Source organism: Sinohyriopsis cumingii, chromosome 3 (genome assembly GCF_028554795.1).
Source record: "Sinohyriopsis cumingii isolate HCF-2022 chromosome 3, ASM2855479v2, whole genome shotgun sequence".
Taxonomy (NCBI): Eukaryota; Metazoa; Mollusca; class Bivalvia; order Unionida; family Unionidae; genus Sinohyriopsis; species Sinohyriopsis cumingii.
The window spans coordinates 127,543,283-127,565,457 of NC_142963.1; the positions used below are offsets into that span (position 1 = coordinate 127,543,283).

Here is a 22,175-nt window from a genome sequence, read left to right on the forward strand (position 1 = left end):
ATTCTGCTTTTTGGATCAGTAAAGACCTCAAAAGGTTGGAGCAAATTGCAGATAATTGCACCTCAAGGCCATACTTTCTGTTCTTGTTTATTCACGAGAGAGACTGAGTCAGGGAGAGAGTACATTACAGAGATGAGGATTCTGTTTATTCTCTCATCTCTATGTAATTAATTTTTAATGTTAATCTGAAGTTTACAGTGGCAGTTTAATATATATATAAGAAGTAAGGTAAATATTCAAATTATACAGAATTCTTATGTATGTATGGCATGGATGATTATGCAGTAGCCAGCAAGTAATGTCACTAGTCTTCTGTGACAAGTATCTCGTATCTCCAATTTTATTTTAAATCTACACATTAATTCCAGTACAATATCAAGAGGCAAATGACTTGCAACAAGGACACCCATAAAAAGTATAGACTGTAGCATAGCTCCATGCTAAAAAAATGTGAACTTACTTCATTATATAAGAAAATAAATTCTAACCATATGAAATATATTTTCTATATTTAAACATAAAGAACACTTCCATACACTTATGAGATGCTTTATTTCCACAGTTATCAAACTGGAAACTACATTTGTTTCATTATTTAAAATCGTATTCATCCGTATATGAAGCATTATTCATAGTACAGATAAGATGATTGATTGTAAGGTACTTCACTGATAAAACATCAGTCTCCTTCGGTAGCAATTATAAAAATATAATATATTGAATATAAATAATGTTGCTACTGCTATCAGTAGCTAACTCATCTTATATTTTATTATTACTTCTACAATGCAGTACCAAACTTGCTTGATACATATGGATATGAAATTAATGTAGTAGTTAAAAAGATTAATACAAATTTTTGCACGTATCTTCTTCAGATGTGATTGTTTCTATTAGAAGAGTAAGACCGCACACATACAATTAATTTTAAAAAAAACAACAAGTTTTGAAGGCTATTCACAGCTCAGGCTGTTGTAGCGTCCATTCCCCCCCCCCATAAACATTTTCATTTGTTTGTGATTTTTTCCTTATTGTATCCTGTTTAAATATAAGTTAATATTGTCATGACACAAAAAATATCAGCACAATACAACTATGCAATAAAGCAAAATAAATAATAACTATATACATGTACATGCATGTGTTTAACTTTTCATAGGAAATATTAGAGAAAAATAAATATTAAATGTAAATCAGCACTCATAAAAACAGTATTATTAGGTGAATTAGTCTAAACAAAAATTATCATACAGGTAGGCAATTATAAAGAACAAATACCTGGATTGTCTTGTTACATTGTTCTTATAGATCTATTTGCCAGTCCCTTTCGTTTTTCACTTTCACATGAATAAAGACCAGCTTTTCACATAAATTGGCCTTTGGACTGGACATACGTTCATAACTGCAAATTCTGAGGAACTAAAACTGTAAATTCTGGATTGGCTGATACACATTTCCTTTTGTATACCACATACACTTGTAGATTATGCCTCAAGAACAGTGATGTTATATTCCCTAGTGACCGTTTCAAGAATCAATCTCAAAAAAACATTCCATTACTGGATCTGTATTCAGTATATACACTGTACAAAACTGCTTACTTTTTGGAGAATTGTTTTTTGCCGGCAGTACAATAAGCTGTTTGCACTTGTTATGGGCAAAAAAAAAAAAAAAAAAAGGATTATATTTGCACAGATTTGTTATTTCTGATGATTTGACCTTTACAAAACTATTATATTTATGAACCTGAGATTAAATTTTAAATTTGGTCTGTTATCCCTAATATATCTTCCTTGGAACAATGGATAAGGTAAAGTCCATAACTTAAAAGACTTATTAATCACTCACCAGAGAGAGAGAGAGATTCATAAGTAAGTTAGTTTCTTCACAGAATAATAGAAACCACTAGCCAATTTCTGGCTGCAGTTGTAAGATATCTGAGCAGAAAGTAACAACTACTTTATAAGCATGCAAGACATTTTAATGTGAGTTATAGGCCCGCACATACTATTCCTCAGAGAAGACACAAGACTGGGTTTCAGATACTGAAGCCACACAAGTACCAGTTTGTTACTTTGTGAAAAATGGGGTCATGATGAGAAAATGGAGACCACCTGATGTACCTGCTGTGAGGAGTGGTCAGTGAGCAATCAAATTGTTGTTCCTAAGTCATATAGACAGGAAATGCATAGTCTAGCCCATAAAACTCATTAAGCTGGTCATTTTGGTGTCATTAAGACTTATCACAAGATCCTGAATCATTTTTATTTGCCAAAAATTAGAAGTGATGCTTATAAGTACCATAGATCTTGTCACACTTGTCAAATGGTAGGAAATCCAATCAGAAAATATCTAAGGCACATCTGCAACCTATTCTTGCATTTGACCATTTGACAAGCCATTTGCAGTAAAATGGTAGACTTGATTCTTTACCTAATACCAAGTCAAGCAACCAATACTTGTAGACCATAATGTTTGCGTCCACAAGATTTCCATAAGCTATTCCTTTGAAAATTATTAAAGCAAAACCTATTCTAAATGTTTAGTCATTGTTTTTTAACACTTTTTTGCCACCCCAAATCTGTCCAGCATTTTGTTTCATTATTTCCAACAACTTATAGGTATGTGAGAAAGCTTGCCAGTAGCTTCTCGTAGGTCGGTGGTTCTTTCCGGGATTTTCCCGGGTTCTTCCTCCACCATTAATACTGGCTGCCATGTATAGCCTATAGTGTGCTGGAAAATTGCATTAAGCTCAACAACAACAACTTATGCATGAATTAGACATTCACCGGCGTTCTTTTTCTGTCTATCACCCTGAAAGTCATGGGGCTAGCACAAGACTGTCTGTAAACATTCTTACCTACCCAGGATATATGTATACAATTATATTGAATCAAACCTTCAAAAAGACAATGATCAGTAAAATCCTGCATGAATAATTATCGAGTAAGATCAGGAGAGTTTTTTTTCCCATGTTGATAATTATCACCAAGTGAAAGATCCCCTGAATACCCTAAAACAGCAAAAGACTGTCCCAAAACACCCTCAGCTACCCAGGATATATGTAGGCAATTAAATAATATCAAACCAAATAAAAAGACAGTGATTAGTAAAATTCTACCCTGTATAATTACCAAGTGTGATCAGTAGAGACCCTAAGACTATCCCAAAACATGCTCATCGACCCAGAATAAAAAATGAAATATGCAGTTTTGGTGCATTCTCTCTCTTGCTTTCTTTGATCATAGATAATTCGCTAAACTACTTTTATATTGCAAAGAGCAGCACACTTAATAAGTCGGAATTATGCATCACTACATTCATATTTCATAAATTCTTTAAAGTTTTTTTTTAATCTTTAATGTGACAAAGAGCAGCTGAATAATTAGAACCTAAGGGTGCTATATTTATAATTTTAAAATTCTTGAACCAATTTATTATTTTTAATTGGTTTCATAATGGTAGGAATTACAACAAATTGAAGAAAGATCTCCTGTAACATTATGTCTTTTGTCTCTGATTATTTCCAACTTTAGAGACATAAGTTTTAAAGGATGCAAACCAGTTTTGAAGCTTTTTTTATATATAAAAATACATTCAAAGATTGATGTTCTGTACATCAACAATGCAAATTAAGTATTACAAAACAGTCGTACACTAAAGCTAATACTTCTAGTCGCAAGTAAACATTTTGATCATGATATGAACATGATTTTCCACAATTTGATTATTTGGGCTTTTGCTACAAAATAAGTTCCAAAACGAAGATTGTGATATGGATAAAAAAAAAACGTTATGAAATGCTTAATTTTTTTACTGTAATTTTACCTATAAACTTTCTTTTAATGTCCTATTGATGTTGCTCTGAAATTTATTATTTTCACTGGAGCTTATGCACAATAGTATCACAGGAAAAGATAGAAGTCTGTAAGGTGCGTCAAAATGAATGGCGTACAATACAGTTCTTACAACCACAGGTCATCTGATGAAAGCTCATTAAGAAGAGTACGAGGGAATATATCATTGTCATTTTTGATCGTTTGCTAAAATAACTAATGTTTCGGAAGTAATAAGAAATATCACTAAGAAGTAGATTTCTTAAACAGTGAAAGTAAATACTTAAGTGCATCACAACTGGGGTTGAAGAAGATGGACCAACCTGCTGCAGTGTATGTGTTTTTGTTTCTGTAAGGTGCTATAAATCACTTAGATCTTTGAGAAAGCACATGGTTTTAGAGAATGATTAAAACTTTATTGCTAACGTACACCTTAAAAAAGTGCGAGAGTTACAATGTTTATTGATACAAAATGAATGCTGTAAAGAACTGTGCGGAGCATTATTATTTCTGGTAAAGGAACAACTTTAGAAATTTAGAGTGCCGTATGTTATAATGCTATGCTAATCTCTATATGCCATTATGACGATAGATGGCAACACCAGATGGACAGCAAAGACGATACTAATAAAACTTAGTATTTACATTGTTGCAAGGCCAAATCTGTATGAAAACAGCAGTTGGAATGATGTAATTGTAATATGGCAAGTTTGTAAACAGAATATGCAAAACTTGTAATAACTTACGTAGCGTTTGCCATACAGCAAACTACAGAATCAATTCAGACGCAATGATGCAGAAGAATACAATAGAAGGATAGAATTATGAAAGTAGCACTTGCAAGCAGCTATTTACAATAATACATCAGGAAGATTAGAAAATGTATGCATAGAAGTTTGGTGGTAATCCACCTCCATACAGAGATACACCCCATTTTAGGTTCCTCAGCAGTTCGTTTCTTCCAGCCACCTACTAAGGAATAAAATTGATGTGTTTGTCACATGATTCTGGTAGAGTTTGTATGGATTATTAATGCAACATATGTGCTAAATTCCTGGACCATGAGATTTTAAATACATTCACTGTGCTTGAGCCATACACTTTTCCTAAAACATTAGTGACATGCCACAGTTTGTTAATGACCATATGGACTCTTTGATAGCCCATCAAGGTCAATCAAGAGAGAACAGTGATGCATTTATAAGTGCTGACAAAGTAACACATGGGAGAGTTTTCAGGTACTTTGTGTACAAGTATAAAGAATTTTCTGCAGCTAAATTACTGAAAGAAAACTGGTTACAGTGAATCACTGTACCCATATGTGATGCATTTGATAGAATTTTTACAAGTACTTCCTGTGTCAAGTATAGAATGTGAGCACTGATTTTCATGCCAGAATTTGATAGAAAGAAAGCTGCCATACAAGCTAAGTGTTGCCGCTCATGATAAATTTTTCGGAATAAATTTTGTTGGTGTTGATATAACAGAATTTGATCCATTGCCAGGTGTCAGGAGGTGAAAGGTAAATCTAAACAGAAGTCTCTATCATGAAAATAAAGAAAATGCTTTTGCCAAACTGACAAACTTTTAAGTGATTGGATTTACATATTATTCAAATGTGGCAATGTTATGATTGTGAATACTGTTAGAGCAGAAACACGTTTCATTAAGAAGCATTTGCCCCTCAACAACAACACAAAAAATCTGTCATGAAATCCGTAGCAAATTATTGGGACAGTGTTATATTTTGCAGCAAGTACATGGTGAGACCTGTGAATCAATTTATTTTTAAAAACTTATTTTCAGAATATATGTTGCAAATGGCAGGTTCATCTGTGTCTATGAGGTCCATCAAAAAATCCGGTTGCAATTCGGAAAATTTTGCAATCCTGATCCATACTTTATTCCTTCTACCGCTTTCTCATCATGGTCATGTATTCACTTCTTGTAGATGTACTTATTAGTGAAGTACCATATGATTTCAGGGAGCTGCACTAGCTAGGTTGGTATAGTGCTGGACGTGTAATTCAGGGGTTGTGGGTTCATTACCCATCCAGGACATCCCAAGTCAGCTGCCTTGATGTGTCTTTGGGAATGGTACTTTGCTTCCATTTCCTCTACATGATATAGCCTGTAATGTGTTAAAAGTTAAGTTTTTTAAAAAGGGAGTTTAACTTGTTTTTAACCAAACAATGTGATGTCATTCTTATGTCATCATTGATTGGGTGAGGTATAAAAAACTTGTACATATCTGTATGCAGTACCAATCAACAAAAACATTTTCAAGACTAACACAACCATGAATCATTCATCGCAGTCAAAACAAACAGATCGGATAGCAAAATCAGTCATCAACCCAGTGCTTCATCTGCGCAAGCAGTCTGACATGTTCCTGCTATGTACTGGCTAAAATCTTCACAGACAGCACTAAAGGTATTGTGGAGAAGAGATCACAGAAAATGCATTATGAATTGAGTGTGATGAAGTTACCATGGTTTACAAATTTACATTGTTTTGACAATAGTGTTATCCCTTAATGGGAGGTAACCCACTGAGGAGTAGGATAAATCACAATGCTATAATTTTGGGAAATCATCACAGTAATATTGTACATGTTGTTTAATTCATTACTGACCATTCTCAAAAGATTCAAACATATGATGAATGTCAAAACTCAGAGATAATAGCAGGTGCTTCTTAAATATTAAAGATTTTTAAAAAATAATGATTGCATTTGTCTCTCAGTTCATGCCTTACTTTTTAATTGAGAGAGAGATTCACTCAGCATGTCAAAGAATAAAACTGGAAAATGTTTTATTTAATCCTGCCTTAAGTGGTCACAACATCAACCAGCATAGGTCAGTGGTATGCATTGACATTAATCCCCTCCTTGAAACTTATTGATCCTCTCAGAAAGTACACAACTTTCTCTAAACAGAGCTGACAGTGTGGTATACCAGCATGGAAACAATGAAAACCTTGTTAGACATACTAATTACATCTTTTCTGCCAAGATTCTCAACAGCTGGGGTACCATGTTCCATCATAAACCCATGGCAACAATACTGTCATGTTGACAGCTCAGGTTTTGGTGCAAGTTGGTCATTTGAGAAGGAGGAAACAGGAGAATGTGGCTGGCACCATCAGCATTAGATAAAAACCAACTTCCTTGTTCATTTTGGAACCATGGGTTCGAGTCCAAGGTTTGGCTAGCATGGCTACATGGGATAGCCTGCCAGTAGCTTCTCATGGGTTGGTGGTTCTTCCCTGGATTTTCCAGGATTCTTCCTCCACCAGTTATACTGGCTGCCATGTATAGCCGCCTATCTTGTGCTGAAAAATGGCATTAAACCCTAGAACAACAACAACAATCATTTTGGAACCATAGACTGCACTGGACCATGTAGGCCTCTGTATGAATTGATCTTTTAGAGCCAAAAACTTTCTGTTAATTCCATAGGAAATCATCTTGGCTTGCTAATGGTCATCAGTCAGCTTTGTTGTACATCATCCCCTGGCATATGTAGCTTGACAAAACAATTTGAAATAGGTATTGATTATAACAAGCAAAATCAATTGACCAGTGAGAGAGTTAATTTGTTCAAAATAGAATTTATAATACATTGTCTATGTTGCCCTTTTTTCTACTTACATGTACATGTAAATTTCTATTAAACAGTTATGCATCATAATTTCTCACAATTGTTACATTTTGTTCTAATTCCATTCAGTTTTATTGTTCTGTACCAAGTATATGGAAAACACGTTTTTGATAAAATAAATGAAGCCCTGTGTAATATACTTCTATATTCCTCTCGGTGATCTGCCCCAAATGGCAGACAGACTTTAGACAAAACCTCAACATATTGACCATACTACATTTGGAGAAAATAAATCTGTAAATTTCAGATTTAAAAATGATACAGTCTGTGCAAAGAATCAAAATGAAATTTTTTAGACCTTTCAATTTAACTTTAGTTGAAATAGAAAATTATCCTCTTGCACTGCATGTTCTATCTCAAAAATTGAGGTTGACTTGTTACTCTGAAAATAGATATGACACAGAATTAAATGTGTTGTACAAAAATATTAGCAATACATAACTACATATATATAACAATTTCACAAGAAATTGAAGGAACAAATGCTGTTTTTATTGATGTACATTTATTTTTCAGCTAAAAAAGTGCCTTATACAATCAAACCTGATTCTAGCAGCTACACCAGGGAAGTAAGAAATGTTTGCTTTGTAAGACAGATACCAAAAGGCAGATTTGTTTCTTCAGTAGACGTAATTATTGTTATGGGACCTTGCCAATGTAATGTCTTTAAAACCAGAGGTGGCCATTTAGAAAGGTTCAGCTGTACATCATTTTATATGGTGGAGAGATCAGTATTATAATCTTGACCTCTTTTATAATATGACAATACAAATTGTTATGTAAAAAAATATACATTTGTGTAACAGCAGATTGTAATTGTCTTAATCTGTGAGTACTTTATTACAGAAAGCAAGAAATAAAATGAGCACTATAAAACATAAGGCAAGCTGTAAAATGGGAGTACTTTATTACAGATGGCAATGCATACCAGAGTACTATATTACAGAAGGCAGGACATAAATTTAGAGTACTTTATTACATAAGGCAAGACATAAACTCAGTACATAAAACATGAGGCAAGGCATAATTGAGAATACCTCAGTAAAGATGGGAAGGCATAACAGTAATATATTACAGAAGGCAAGGCATAAACTGAGTTCTATAAAACAAGGCAAGATAAACTGGGATTATTTTATTACAGAAGGCAAGGCTTACACTAATTACTATAGAGCAGAAGGCAATGCATAAACTGGGAGTACTTATTACAGAAGGCAATGCATAAACTGGGAGGACTTATTACAGAAGGCAAGGCATAAACTGGGAGTACTTGTAAATCCTATAGGTCTCATCATCAGCACCCAGAAATTTAAAGTTATTGAATTTTGAATATGATAGTGTTTCCATATGTTTACCATTGGAGTTGAATTAGTACCATAAGTCCTGGAAAAGACATTGGGTCAGATGTGTTTCAAAATATTATCACTTCATTTCCTGAGAAGAAAGGCATATTGACATGGGGTTTTCACCAGATTTTTTATGATGTTTTTTGGTCTCAAATGAAAAACATACCACTCAGACATTCAATATAGCCACCACAGCAGCCAATTATTAAACATTTTTTTTATTACTGCTCCTCCTGAATGGAGACCATATCAACATGAGGTTTTCACTTCAAGCATTTTTGTGATGTCTGGTTGGTCCTAAACAAAAATGGACCAATCTGACATTAAATATGGCTACCATGGCATCCATCATGAGAATGTTGCTATCACTACTTCACCTGAGTGGATAATCATATCGACATGGGGTTTTCTCCAGTAGACATCCTATAGCATTGTTCAAAAATAAAACTTGTGCCAATCTAATTTCCAATATGGCTGCCACAGCAGCCAACTTGAAAATAATGTATCTACTCTTCATAGATGGAAAGTCATGTCAGCATTGGGTTTTCACGAGAAGACATCTCATGATGTCAAGTTGATACTAAATGAAAATTATACTAATTTGACATCCTGAATGGCTACAATGGGAGCCATCTTGAAAATGTTGTTATTACTACTCCTAAATGGAAAGTCATATCGATAACACATTTTACCAGAAGATTAATTATAATATAGAGGTGGTCCTGAATGATAATGGTGCTGATCTGACCTTAAACATGTGTGCTACAATGAACATATTGAAAATCTTGTCACTAATTCTTATGAATGGATGGTTATATTAACATGGGTTTTTCACTAAAGTCTTATAATGGTGTCTAGTTTTGTCCCAGTTGGAAATGGTTTTGCGCTTACACCCAATATGGCTGCCACAGTGGCTAATTTTAAAATTTATCACTCAAGAATAATAGAGATGGTTTCAACACTGAGCAGTTAAAAAGAAAAATGTGATTTTTGTTGATGGATTGTCCTGAAATTTTGTAAATATTATCATCATCACCTCCAAATTCATGTATCAACAAATCACCTGCTCCCATGACTTTCAGTTCCATTAAGGGGCATGTTAATCCAGATGCATTCGTCTTAAGCACTGGCCTTATTTAAATTCTAAAAATAACCACATTATTTGATTGAAACTATAGAACCTCTGCACCATGTCAAACTGGTCATACTTTTAACATTTATTTTGACCTGAAAACAGCTGAACAATTCCTAAAGAGCAAAAAATAAAGGGGAGGATTAAAAATAAACATACTGTACTATGATCTATAGCACTGAATACTGTCGAACATGCTTGGCCTCAAGCCTAATTCCAATAACGTCCCTCATCCATCACAACAAGTGTTTGGATGAGGGATCCATTTTTTTCATCAGGCTCTACCCTCTCATATAGCATCTTTAAAGAGGGTCAACATCGGTGGCACTCTACAGTTTCTTATTTTGCTTAGGGTTAGAATTTTAGAGGAAAAGAATTTCCCCAGGTTTCCTCACTGATTATACTGGCTATTAAAAAAGACCTTGTATATCTTAAATATTGTTCAAAGAACCTTTAATTCCCTTTTCTTGATGTATGATTCAGATTGGTGTAATATAGGTTAAAGAGTATACAGCTTGTCCTTACTCCAGATGTGCACCTAAAAAAAAAAATGCTAGCTCCCTTGGTCATTTTCACTTCCTGAACTTCAGAGGTAAATTGCAACAAAAAAAAGAGCTGATAACTTTTTTTACATTTTAGGGGGCGCTCACCAGATAATATGTACTTTTGAGAGAGTGACGTATGTAAGGTGAAGTATTTCGCATTTAAAACATGCACAATTGAGAGAATGTTGGCATACCTCTATGCTACATTAATGTAATGTGGATGATATTTCTTTTGGATATTGTACTTTTGGAAATTTTACATGATTTAAGCACACTGCTAACTAAAATGACTGCTCCCTTGTGTTAAAAAATCAGCCTGAATTAGTCTAAAGTGCACTATACATAGCAGCTATTAAAATAGGGAAAATGAATTTTGCCAGACTAGACAATACCAGCTTCTGAAAGTGCAATGAATGAATTACCAAATATATAAAATGTAAAAAAAGTTATCTGCTCTTTTTTATACAATTTACCTCTGAAGTTCAGGAAGTGAAAATACCAAGTAGAGCTAGCACTTTTTTGAAAGGTGCACATCTGAAGTAAGGCCAAGCTGTATACTCAATAACCCATAGTACACCCATCAATCATACACCAAAATAAAGGGAATTAAAGGTTCTTTGCATTATACCTAAGATATACAAGGTCTTTTTTAAATAGCCAGTATAACCATTGAGGAAAGCTGGGGAAATGCTTTTTCTTTAAAATCCTATGCAAAATACGAAACTGTAGAGCGCCACCTTATATAATTGGTAATTCATTCATTGCATTTTCAGAAGCTGGTATTGTCTAGACTGGCAAAATTAATTTTCCCTATTTTAATAGGTTCTAAATATAGTCTACTTTACTAATTGAGGCTGATATTTTGAGTACAAGGGAGCAGTCATTTTAGTAAGCAGTGTGCTGAGATCATGTACAATATCCAAAGAAAAGTCAGCCACATTACATCAAAGTAGCATATAGGTAATGCCAACATTCCCTCCACTGTGCATGTTTCAAATGCAAACTTCACCGTACATACGTCACTCTCTCAAAAGTATATAACAACTGGTGAACTCCCCCTTAAACCAAAACTTGACATTATAAAGAGCATAGTAACTATAATCTTGTGACAAATACAAGAAAAAGAAAGAAAATAAGTTTGGTAAGTATCAGACCATAAGAACAGTGTCCCTGAAATTTACAAGTTTGCCACCTGAAGATTAGCCAAATGCCATGTAAATAATGTTTAAACATTGTATGCTATGTGCCAGTCTGCTAGCCTCAGAATTTCTGCAAATGAATACCCTCTCCTATAAGCTGCAGAGACTGATGCAGAATGTAAAGAATGAGTCTGCAACATTTTATGTACTTTTTTCAGACAAATGCAGCTCTTCCAGCCACCTGGCTATGTGTGTAATGGCTTTGAAAATAGATACCTGATCACTCTTCCTTATTGTCCTAATTATTTGTAAAGGCATTCCATTGTGGACACATTCTGGTTTATCAAACTGCCTGACCTCCATAGCAAGGAGAACTCATGGTTTTGAAGGTTTTAACTTGATCTGTACATATAAAGACAAGTCATTTGTGGCAAATCTGACAATTTTCGATTTTTGGACTAACAAAGTCTGCATTCATGCAACTACTTTCAAGGTCAATTCTTTTAAGGGTCATTGTATGCAAAGGCATCCAAGAAGCTAACAGCTTTAATACAAGAGAAACATCCCAAGTAAAGGTATATCTAGACTTACATCATTGAAATAAGCCTCCAATACATCTTGCTGAAAGTACTCAAGGATATATCAAGCATTTTGAAAGTCTGCAAAATTACTGATTTATGTATATTCATAACACTATACTACTTTTTCAAATTTACAAGAAAAGAGAAATATGACACTATGTGAGCTTCAGTCAGACAAAAGGGACTTCATGCCTGGAAAAAATTCCAAAGACATCACTTCTTCCATGCTGCCTTATAATGCATCCAGGTTCACGGGTACCAACTGTCCAAGATGATACATATATTGATAACAGTATCTGGACACTACTTTCACTGAATCATTTTTGGACATTTGCACACCATAAAGTCTGAGATGTCTCCCCATGGTGTGTGTCTCCCCACTGTGAGGAACCTGCAAAAAGTCCTAATGTTTGTGCAGCCTGACATGAAAAGAAATCAAACAATGTACTAATAAGGGGAACCATGTTTGACTGGTTCAGTAGGGTACCACTCTCAAAGCTTTCACTGCCTTATCTTCAAGAACCTTGTTTAACACATTCCCAATAATCTTAAATAGTGGAAAGATATATGGAACATGATCTGACCTTGACATTGAAAAAGCACTTATATGACAAGCCCCTGGATATGGTCCCCCCCACCCCATATCTAACTGAAAATTCAATCTCGAGGCAAAGGGATCAATAGTAGGTGGTATATATTGTCAGGATAAGCAATTCCTTTTTTAACATCCACTCTGTTGAATGTGACAAATGTCTAGACTGGTAATCTGCTGTCAGATTATGTCCCTCTGACAAATGAAAGGCAGTAATTAGATATTTCTTTTTAAACACCATTCCTGCAATCGTTTTGCAATACTATCCAATGCAAAGGAAGTCATGCCATCCATATTATTAACATATGTTACTGTAGTGGTATCAGATTTCATCCCAATATGCAAATCCATAAATCCCTGCTTGATGAGTAGTAGGACTGCAATGAAAAGAAATTTGAATGTGGTTTTAAAATCTTAGTGTCTTATTCTGTCTCCAAGAAGGATGATCTGCCTCAAATAGCTTTACTCGAATAGCCCTACTCCAGTAACCATTACTCCAATAGCACTACTCGAATAGCCCTACTCAAATAGCCTTACACCAATAGCCTTACCCCAATAGCCTTACTCCAACTAACACGACCTCCCCTCCAATATTAAATGTGTCAGTTTACACCCCAAAAAGCAATTGGATCTTGTTTGATTTTATTAGTTTTTAGTAGCGAAATTATTGTGCCAGCAATATATATATATATATATATATATATATATATATATATATATATATATATATATATATATATATATCATCATAACCACCAAGAAGCAGTAGGCGGTTCTGAACAATCCAATATGGCTACCATAGCAGCTAATTTAACAATCTTACTGTTCAAAAATATCAGAGATGATAAAATGAAGATGTCATATGATGAATTCCTGAACTATTATATCAGACAGCAGAGTGTCAAATTCTTTGAACGACTCTGTTATTAGAGTTCTTTCCCTTTTTATATTGTAGCAGCATGATGCAATTGTGTTAGTGCAACTAGTGCTGCAGTTCTTGTTGCATTGTAATAAAACTTGGTGTATGAAGATCTGAATATTCCCAACTTGCTATGTTCACGCAATTTTTATAGAGTTATTGCCCTTTTAAACTTGCAACTGCATGCAGTATATAATTTTCTAAATGCAACTAGTCTCGCAGATTTCACTGAATCACCAAGAAACCTGGGAAATGTTATAATGATCTGCATATCTATTGATCATTTTGCTCCTGCAATTGTTACTGTCTTTTATTGACTTGGACCAGATGTAGTGTATGACAAAATCTTGTGAGCACAACTAAAGTGTTTGTCAATTTAGTCAGGTAGGCACATTTATTAAGAATAAATTAAATATTCATTGTTGTTCTAAACTTTGAGACTAATATAGTTTAACCGAAATGTATTAAATCTTAATTGTTTAATGTACTGCACCTTGAGTGTCATCCAAAATCGTTCAGACAATTTAATTAATAGTTGCTGTGTTTGTTATAATGGTGGCCAGGTACAAAACTTTGTGAAGAAAAGAAGGATTCCAGGGTCTGTCATAACAAATAACAGTGAAGTACAAAATTATTTTCAGCACATGCTGCTTTCATTGTAAAATCATAACACCTGACATTCAATCTAGTTTGTAATGGATCACACCTTTAGCTTGACCTCGTCCAAGAATTTCCACATACTTTAGCATTGAATTTTGCCATATGTATTTCTTAAAGCATGGAAATAAGAACCATCCAAAGAAATGTGGCTGTATAAGGATGGAAATAATGTGAAGAATCACCACTTAAAAGTATGTGTAATACAATTCTGAAACTTAAATCTATTACTGAAATAGTCTGTACTGAATGCCTACATGACTTGTATGACTTGTACTAGTCTTGCAGTTTTAAATGGAAGGACATGAAACTTGATACATGTACATGTTGTGGTCATCATGTGAATATTGTCAACTCACACTTCTATCCCAATTTTTGTTAGAATTATTGGTGAATTTATTCAGCGTTTAGAAAGTATATATGCTCATCATCAGTAGACTGCCAATCATTTTGTGCTCACATTGTTTTCAGAAGAGTACTTTGTTTTACTAGAGACACATCTCCATCATGGGGTAGAGGTGGGAGATGGCGGTATATTTACATAGGCAAATTGCATACTATTCATGTAGTTTTTTTTATAGACCAGATACTAGCTGATGGATCAAAAAATGTTTTCTCATATTACTGTGCCTATGAATAATCTCTTGGATTCAAAGTAGCAAGGGAAAGATTTACAATGTAATCCCAAATCAATCCCACATAATCCCTGTTTTTGATGTCCTCTGCTAACATGCACTCTATATACATGTATGCATTAATGCTTGTGAAACTGATGATCTTGCACAGAGAGACAGTGGGAAAGCTCACATACATACATACATACATACATACATAGATACTAAGACACACTGGGAAACAGCCAATAGACGGAACACACGCTTGCTTTCATATACTATTATCTGTGAGACTCATCAAGTTGTGAACAAAATAACCCTCAGTTGTACATTATGTGCCCAGTCAGAGTCTATGCTGATTATTGAATCAACCGTTGATATGAATTGTGCTGTTTGAACATGTTTGGCTTAAAGGAAGTTGTGTTTTAGTGTTTGTAACACAGCATCTATTTCTGAGACAGTTAGGTGATACATCATTACAAATTGTTCCACTTTAGTATTTGATTCTAGATTATGATGTAAGAAACTGTGCTCTATGTTTATTTCTTGCAGTGGCATGTTACCACTTCTCAAAATTGATTATACCGGTATTCTTTCCATTCGGTAGTGGTTGTTAATCAGCAGGCCATGACTTAATTTTAGAAAGTCTTCTGTGATACAGTGTGTCCATTCAACAGTAGTGTAAGGCCAGAGGTGTCTTTGAATTGTCTATTTAACAGTAGTGAAAAGCAAGAACTGTCATGTTGAATTGTCTATTCAACAGTAGTGTAAGGTAGGAACTGTAATTCTGAATTGTCTATTCAACAGTAGTATAAGGCAGGAACTGTCTTTGAATTGTCTATTCAGCAGTAGTGTAAGACCAGAATTGTCTTTGAATTGTCTATTCAGTAGTTGTGTAAGTCCAGAGAACTGTCTTTGAATTGTCTATTCAACAATAGTGTAAGGCAGGAACTGTCATTTTGAATTGTCCATTTATCAGTAGTGTATGACAGAAATGTCTTGAATTGCCTATTCAGCAGTAGTGTAAGGCCAGAACTGTCTTTGAATTGTCTTTTCAACAGTAATGTAAAGCTAGAACTGTCTTTGAATTGTCTATTCAACATTAATGTAAGGCCAGAACTGTCTTGACTTGTCTATTCAGCAGTAGTTTAAGGCCAGAACTGTCTTTGAATTGTCTTTTCAATAGTAGTGTAAGGCCAGAACTGTCTTTTAATTGTCCATTCAACAAATGTGTAGGTCTAAAACTGTGTTTGAATTGTCCATTCAACAGTAATGTAAGACCAGAACTGTCTTGACTTGTCTATTCAGCAGTAGTGTAAGATAGGAACTGTCATTCTGAATTGTCTATTCAACAGTAGTGTAAGGCAGAACTGTCTTTGATTGTACATTTAACAGTAGTGTAAGGTCAGAACTGTCTTTCTGAATTGGCTTTGTTTCTTTTGCAATGTTTGGATACAATAATCAGAGTAGAGAAAATAGGCTTAAAAATGAATATTCTGCAAGGCAATCAATGTTTCTATGTTATTGTTTTTATTCTTGTCTGATATGTACTTAAATGAGTCAATGTACCATATTATCTTAACATATTTTCTTTCTTATTTACAAGATTATCAATTTTAATCTACTGGAGAAAGGTTGGCATTTCATTTTTGTTGACACATGTATCATTCTTAATGAATAAGACAAAAATGTTAAATAACCAAACTTAATAAATCATTAATTTGAAGAATGAATGTATGAGTCTGCGTGCTGGCTTATTACTGTTTGCATTGTTCTGGAGTTTAGTGATATTCCCACATAATAGGCATCAAGCAGTCATGACTTCCATTGTGTTCAACATGGTTCAGCAAACACAGGACTTAACTTTAGTCATGTAAAACACACAATCAATAAAACCTCAAGTAAACAACTTTTGCATAAAACATAGTATGCTGTCTAATAAATACTGACAAGGAACAGAGGTGACTCATGTAAACAGTCACACACCAATGCAGTTCAGATCAGTTTACTCCTCTACAAAATGAAAATTCATCCACACTGATGAATATATGGACATTAATCAGAGAGAAATTATTCAACTTATTAAGATAGACTCCTCTGATATCAATGAAAACACAAACAAATGATGAGAATTAATAATAATTTTAAGATTGTGATGATGTGATCATGTTCATTCATTGGTGTTGATGAGGACCATTCAGTGTCTTCAATTGACTGGGGGGGGGGGGCGCAGATATGGCTAATCAATCCAATACAGGCTCAGAAGAGTCTGTTGCAGTGGGGACATGGATGTACAGGTTGCTAACTGGGAGTTGCATAACTGTTGTTCCTGGATTTGTGCAAATCAGTTTCTCAGCTGCGTCCACCAGTCTTTTTTGCTCAAAGGCTGCCACACCGACATTGACTTGACTGTGCCAAGCAGACTGATTAGCAGCGACACTTCCCAGCTGTCAGGATTGATGCCTAAGTTCTTCAGCAAGGCCCTGAAGATGTCCTTGTACCTCTTTTTTTTTTGACCACTGTGAGATCTCTTGCCTTGCTGTAGCTCTCCACAGAATACCTTCTTAGGAAGGCATTCTACCAGCATGCGGACAACATGGCCAGCCCATCAGAGTTGTGCCTTGCACAACATGGTGTGGATGCTTGTCATGTTGGCCTGAGTGACCACCTATGTGTTCGGTACCTTGTCCAGCCATCTGTCTACATTTTTTAGCTTTTGGCCACTGACAGTGATGGATGGTTCCAGGGAATCTTCTCCAGGAGCTATCTGATACAGAACCTCTGTCTTGCTAGTAGAGATTGTGAATCCAAAGTTGGAGCACACTGTGGGAGAAAGGTCCATGCTTTTGTTGCATGCCTGCCTCCATGCTGGAGTTGAGGGCACAGTCATCTGCAAACAGGAGGTCATGAATGTTTTCAACTTGGACTTTGGTTTTGGCTTGAAGCCTCCTCAGGTTGAACAACTTCCCATCTAGATGGTATCAGAGTCCTACTCCCACATCACTGTCCTTGAAAGCATCCATCAACATTGCAGAGAACAAGAGGTTGAAGAGAGGAGACTAAGATGCTTTCTTGTTTCACAACATTTGTAACTGCAAAGGGTTCAGAATAGTTACCCTGGTCCTGGACTCTGGCAAGCATGCCATCATGAAAATGCTTCACCATTTCAATGAAGACTTCTAGACATCCAAATCTGGTCATAATCTTCCAAAGGCCTTCCCGGCCGAAAGTGTCAAATACCTTAGTCAGGTTCATGAAGGTGGTGTATAGCTGGACATTTCGTTCAAGACACTTTTCTTGCATCTGTCTGGCAGCAAAGATCATGTCAATGGTGCCTCTCTCCTTTCTGAAGCCACACTGACTTTCTGGCAGTAGATTGTAAGATTGTACACTACTGGCAATATTACATTACTGTATATACTCACTTATGAGACAAGTCCAACAGTAAACTGCATAGACCCAGATCTTCTGTCACATAATGTGCTGGCAGATCTGGGCCTGTGCAGTTTGTTAGGAGTAATCAGTACAGTAAACAATTTAGGCCCTGATCTGCAATAATTCTGAATCAGATTTGAAAGTCAAGTAGATGTAAGACTTTTAATCATACCGTTACCCAAGGTATCAAGATTTAGAGAATATGGGGACAGAAATAATTAATTTAATTACTGCACAAAATTCAGTTTACACTGCACAAAGTGTAGGAATTTGTCAAACAATATCATGTCAAGTATTTTAATTTTATCGCTGAAAATGGACAATCATTAGATCATGGGGATGGGGGAGGCAATGGACTTCCAGGAAGTTGCTTGCCATACAATTCATTACATCTTATGTTATAATGTCTTTAGCAACAGTAGTTTGTTAATTATTCCAATACATTTTATAAGTTAGAGTTTGTCTATAAGACCAGAGCAAATGGCCGTTTGAAATTTAACCAGTGATCTTTCTTCTTTGTCCAAAATATTATAGAGTCATGTGGGCCATTTTTCACTTCCTTTTGGTATGAAATTTATATAAGAACCATGTGCACTAAGAATATACTGGTTTTGTTCCATCCATTCCCACCCCACCCATTTGTTTTCACACCAAGGGACAAATCGGGTTTTACAGTCCAGAAATAGGGATGGGGCAGGTCTCATTTATTTTGCTGGTTTTTCATACTGAGAAGACCATTTAAATTTCCTTTATTTTCTTCTGAAATATTAAACTGCAAAATATTTAATTTTAAACAGAATTTACCATTTCACTCACTGGGTAACAATGTCTGAAATGGCTTACTAAGAACAGCATGGGATTCCATCTGTTCAAATGTCCTGAAAGTTACTACTGTGTCAGCACACCACCATAGTGACAATGCCCAAGAGCTGACAAAAATAATAAGAGATTACAGAATGGGCCAGTTGTGACTTCTCACACTATTGTGCTCTATGGACATGATGGTTAAGAATTGAATATTTAGCTGTTGATTGGTTGGCCAATATTATGGACATGATGGTTAAGAATTGAATATTTAGCTGTTGACTGGTTGGCCAATATTATGGACATGATGGTTAAGAATTGAATATTTAGCTGTTGATTGGTTGGCCAATATTATGGACATGATGGTTAAGAATTGAATATTTAGCTGTTGACTGGTTGGCCAATATTATGGACATGATGGTTAAGAATTGAATATTTAGCTGTTGATTGGTTGGCCAATATTATGGAGATTCACAACTGCTACCAAAATTGACCAAAACTTTTATTGGTTATATTTGTCAATCTTTTTTAATATGCAATTAATTTTGACACAAAAGGCATGTTAACCTCAGAGGATATACTGTATTAATCTATCCTAAACTTTCTTTACACTTATCACAAAATCTTTGTGACAGAATTCTTTTGAAAAACAAATACAATATGTAAAACTTTTTCATTTCAGCAAAGCTTCATTTTCTTGGATTAATCATTGTTTTGTACTCAGTGGAATATTTATCCTGTACACCAGTTTAAATGATGTCTAATTTGTTTTGTCTCAGTACCAGGGGCTTAGACTGTGTTTGATTGGTTACAATACTTTGATGTTAGAAAATACAAGTCCTGGTTTCAGGATAGATATGGTAAGTAAAGGTGTATCTGAAACTGGATCATCTTTTAAAGAGAAAATGAATACAATTTTCCAGCTATAATATTCTTGTAAAAAGAACAGCAGGGGTGTGGATTTTGTAAACAAGCTTCTCTCTCAATGTATAGCAGTGTTTTAGATTAACATGGAGATAGATACATGAAGAAAATATATTTGCAATAGTTTATGAACACACCTTCTATTTTAGAGATGTTGTCACTTTCACAAATCAGATTTATTTCCTTTTGTTAGAAATCTCACACCAGATATTCATTAGATTAACTCAAATATTGTACATGTATTTGAAAGACAGCCAGATATCTAGTGGATTGACTCAGAAATTTAGAAGACAATTAACATACATAAATGTTGTGTAACAGTTTTCTTCTTTCATTCCTTGCATGTAGTGTAAAAATATATACATAAAACATTTGAGGAGTCGACATTCTTTCTTCTTCTTTAAATAAGAATTTTGTTCCCTACCTTTTAGCTCACTTCTACTGTACTACCATTGCATGAACACAATTATCCACAAAGTTGAAAGCACATATATATGTACAGCTTCATTCTTTCTTCCTAGGTCATAGGAATCAGTTTGAAGCTGGGTTTCATAACGCTTACCATATATACTCACTTAATAGTCAAGTCTAACTGCAAACTGCACAGACCCAGATATGCTGTCCCATAATGTAACAGCAGATCTGGGTCTGTGCAGTTTGTTAGGAGTAATCAGTAGAACAAACAACATATACCCTGGTCTGCAGGTGCATTATGCTATGGCAGATCTGGATCTTTGTTGTTTGTAGTTTGACTCACATTAGAAGTGAGTATGGATGGTACCTCCTGAAGAGGGCTGAGGAGCCTAAATGTGTGCATACCTGTACATTAACTGTACATTCTTGAGCCTATGCATTTAACTAGATTTTTTTGCAAACTGTATAAATACTGTTATATATGGAAATATGAAATATGGTGAGGGGATTCATCTTGGAAAGTAATAAACCCTCAGCATAAAAAGTAGGTCATTGTAATCTATGTCTTACACTTGACTGACCTTGGTTACATTTACTTTTTCAAGTTTGCTTTTTAAGCTCTATTCATGTGCAAGTTATCAAACTAGATGATTGTATGCATCTATGTTAGTACCATGCCCTTGCAAAAAATGGACACAGTAACCTATATTTCAAAATGTATTGGTTTAGGTTTAATGCTCTGCGTTTAGCTCATGAGCAAAGAGGTTTCTTGCACCCTATGCATTTATGTAAACTTATTATACATAGATCCATGAAACTTAGTGAGTACTACACACTTATCACAAAAGTAGATCACTGTGACCCATAGTGTTCACACTTCACTGGCTTTGGTTAAATGTTTGTGTTTTTAGTTTATTTCTCAATCTCTGTTCATGCAAGAATCATTAAGCTGGATGAATATATGCATCTCTATCAATATCACACCCTTGAAACAAAAAATGACACTGTGACCTATATTTTATGTTTACCTGGCATAGGTTAAGTTTTGGATTGTATTCATAACCATAAAGATTTTTAAAACCCCTGTATTTCTCTCTGCTTCTGTCTCTCTCTCTCTCTCTCTCTCTAAATATTGTTGTTGTTGTTGTAGAGTTTAATGCCATTTTTCAGCACACGATAGGCTATACATGGCGGCCAGTATTAATGGTGGAGGAAGAACCAGGGAAAACCCCAGAAAGAACCACTGACCCACGAGAAGCTACTGGCAAGCTTTCTCACATACCCACATTGGCTGAATCCGAGACTCAAACCCATGCAGACAGAGGTGAGATGGCAGTGATCCATAACGGACAGCGCTTTAGACCACTCAGCCACTCGGGGGCCCCCTCTAAATATATATATATATAGGATTAAATTTTGTGTTCTCCAGTTCAGTTCTTGCTACAGTTATGAAACTACATGACTGCATTCATTTTAGTGTGATATGGTACAAGAAAAGGTCACTTTCACATGTATTTCACATTTTACTGGCACAGGCTAAGTTTTTGCATTCAGCTCAAGACCAAATGTTTCATGCAC

At 35.0% G+C, this 22,175-nt stretch overlaps 1 long non-coding RNA gene across 1 annotated transcript; it reads right to left on the reverse strand.

Moving 5' to 3' along the window:
- Positions 1–535: 535 nt before the first annotated feature.
- On the reverse strand, positions 536–20,720 carry LOC149803811 (uncharacterized). The gene is made up of 3 exons (XR_016420256.1): positions 20,608–20,720; positions 7,797–7,880; positions 536–5,967 (listed from the first exon to the last, which is right to left on the reverse strand). It is a non-coding gene; the product is annotated as an uncharacterized LOC149803811 (long non-coding RNA).
- Between the last annotated feature and the right edge of the window lie 1,455 nt (positions 20,721–22,175).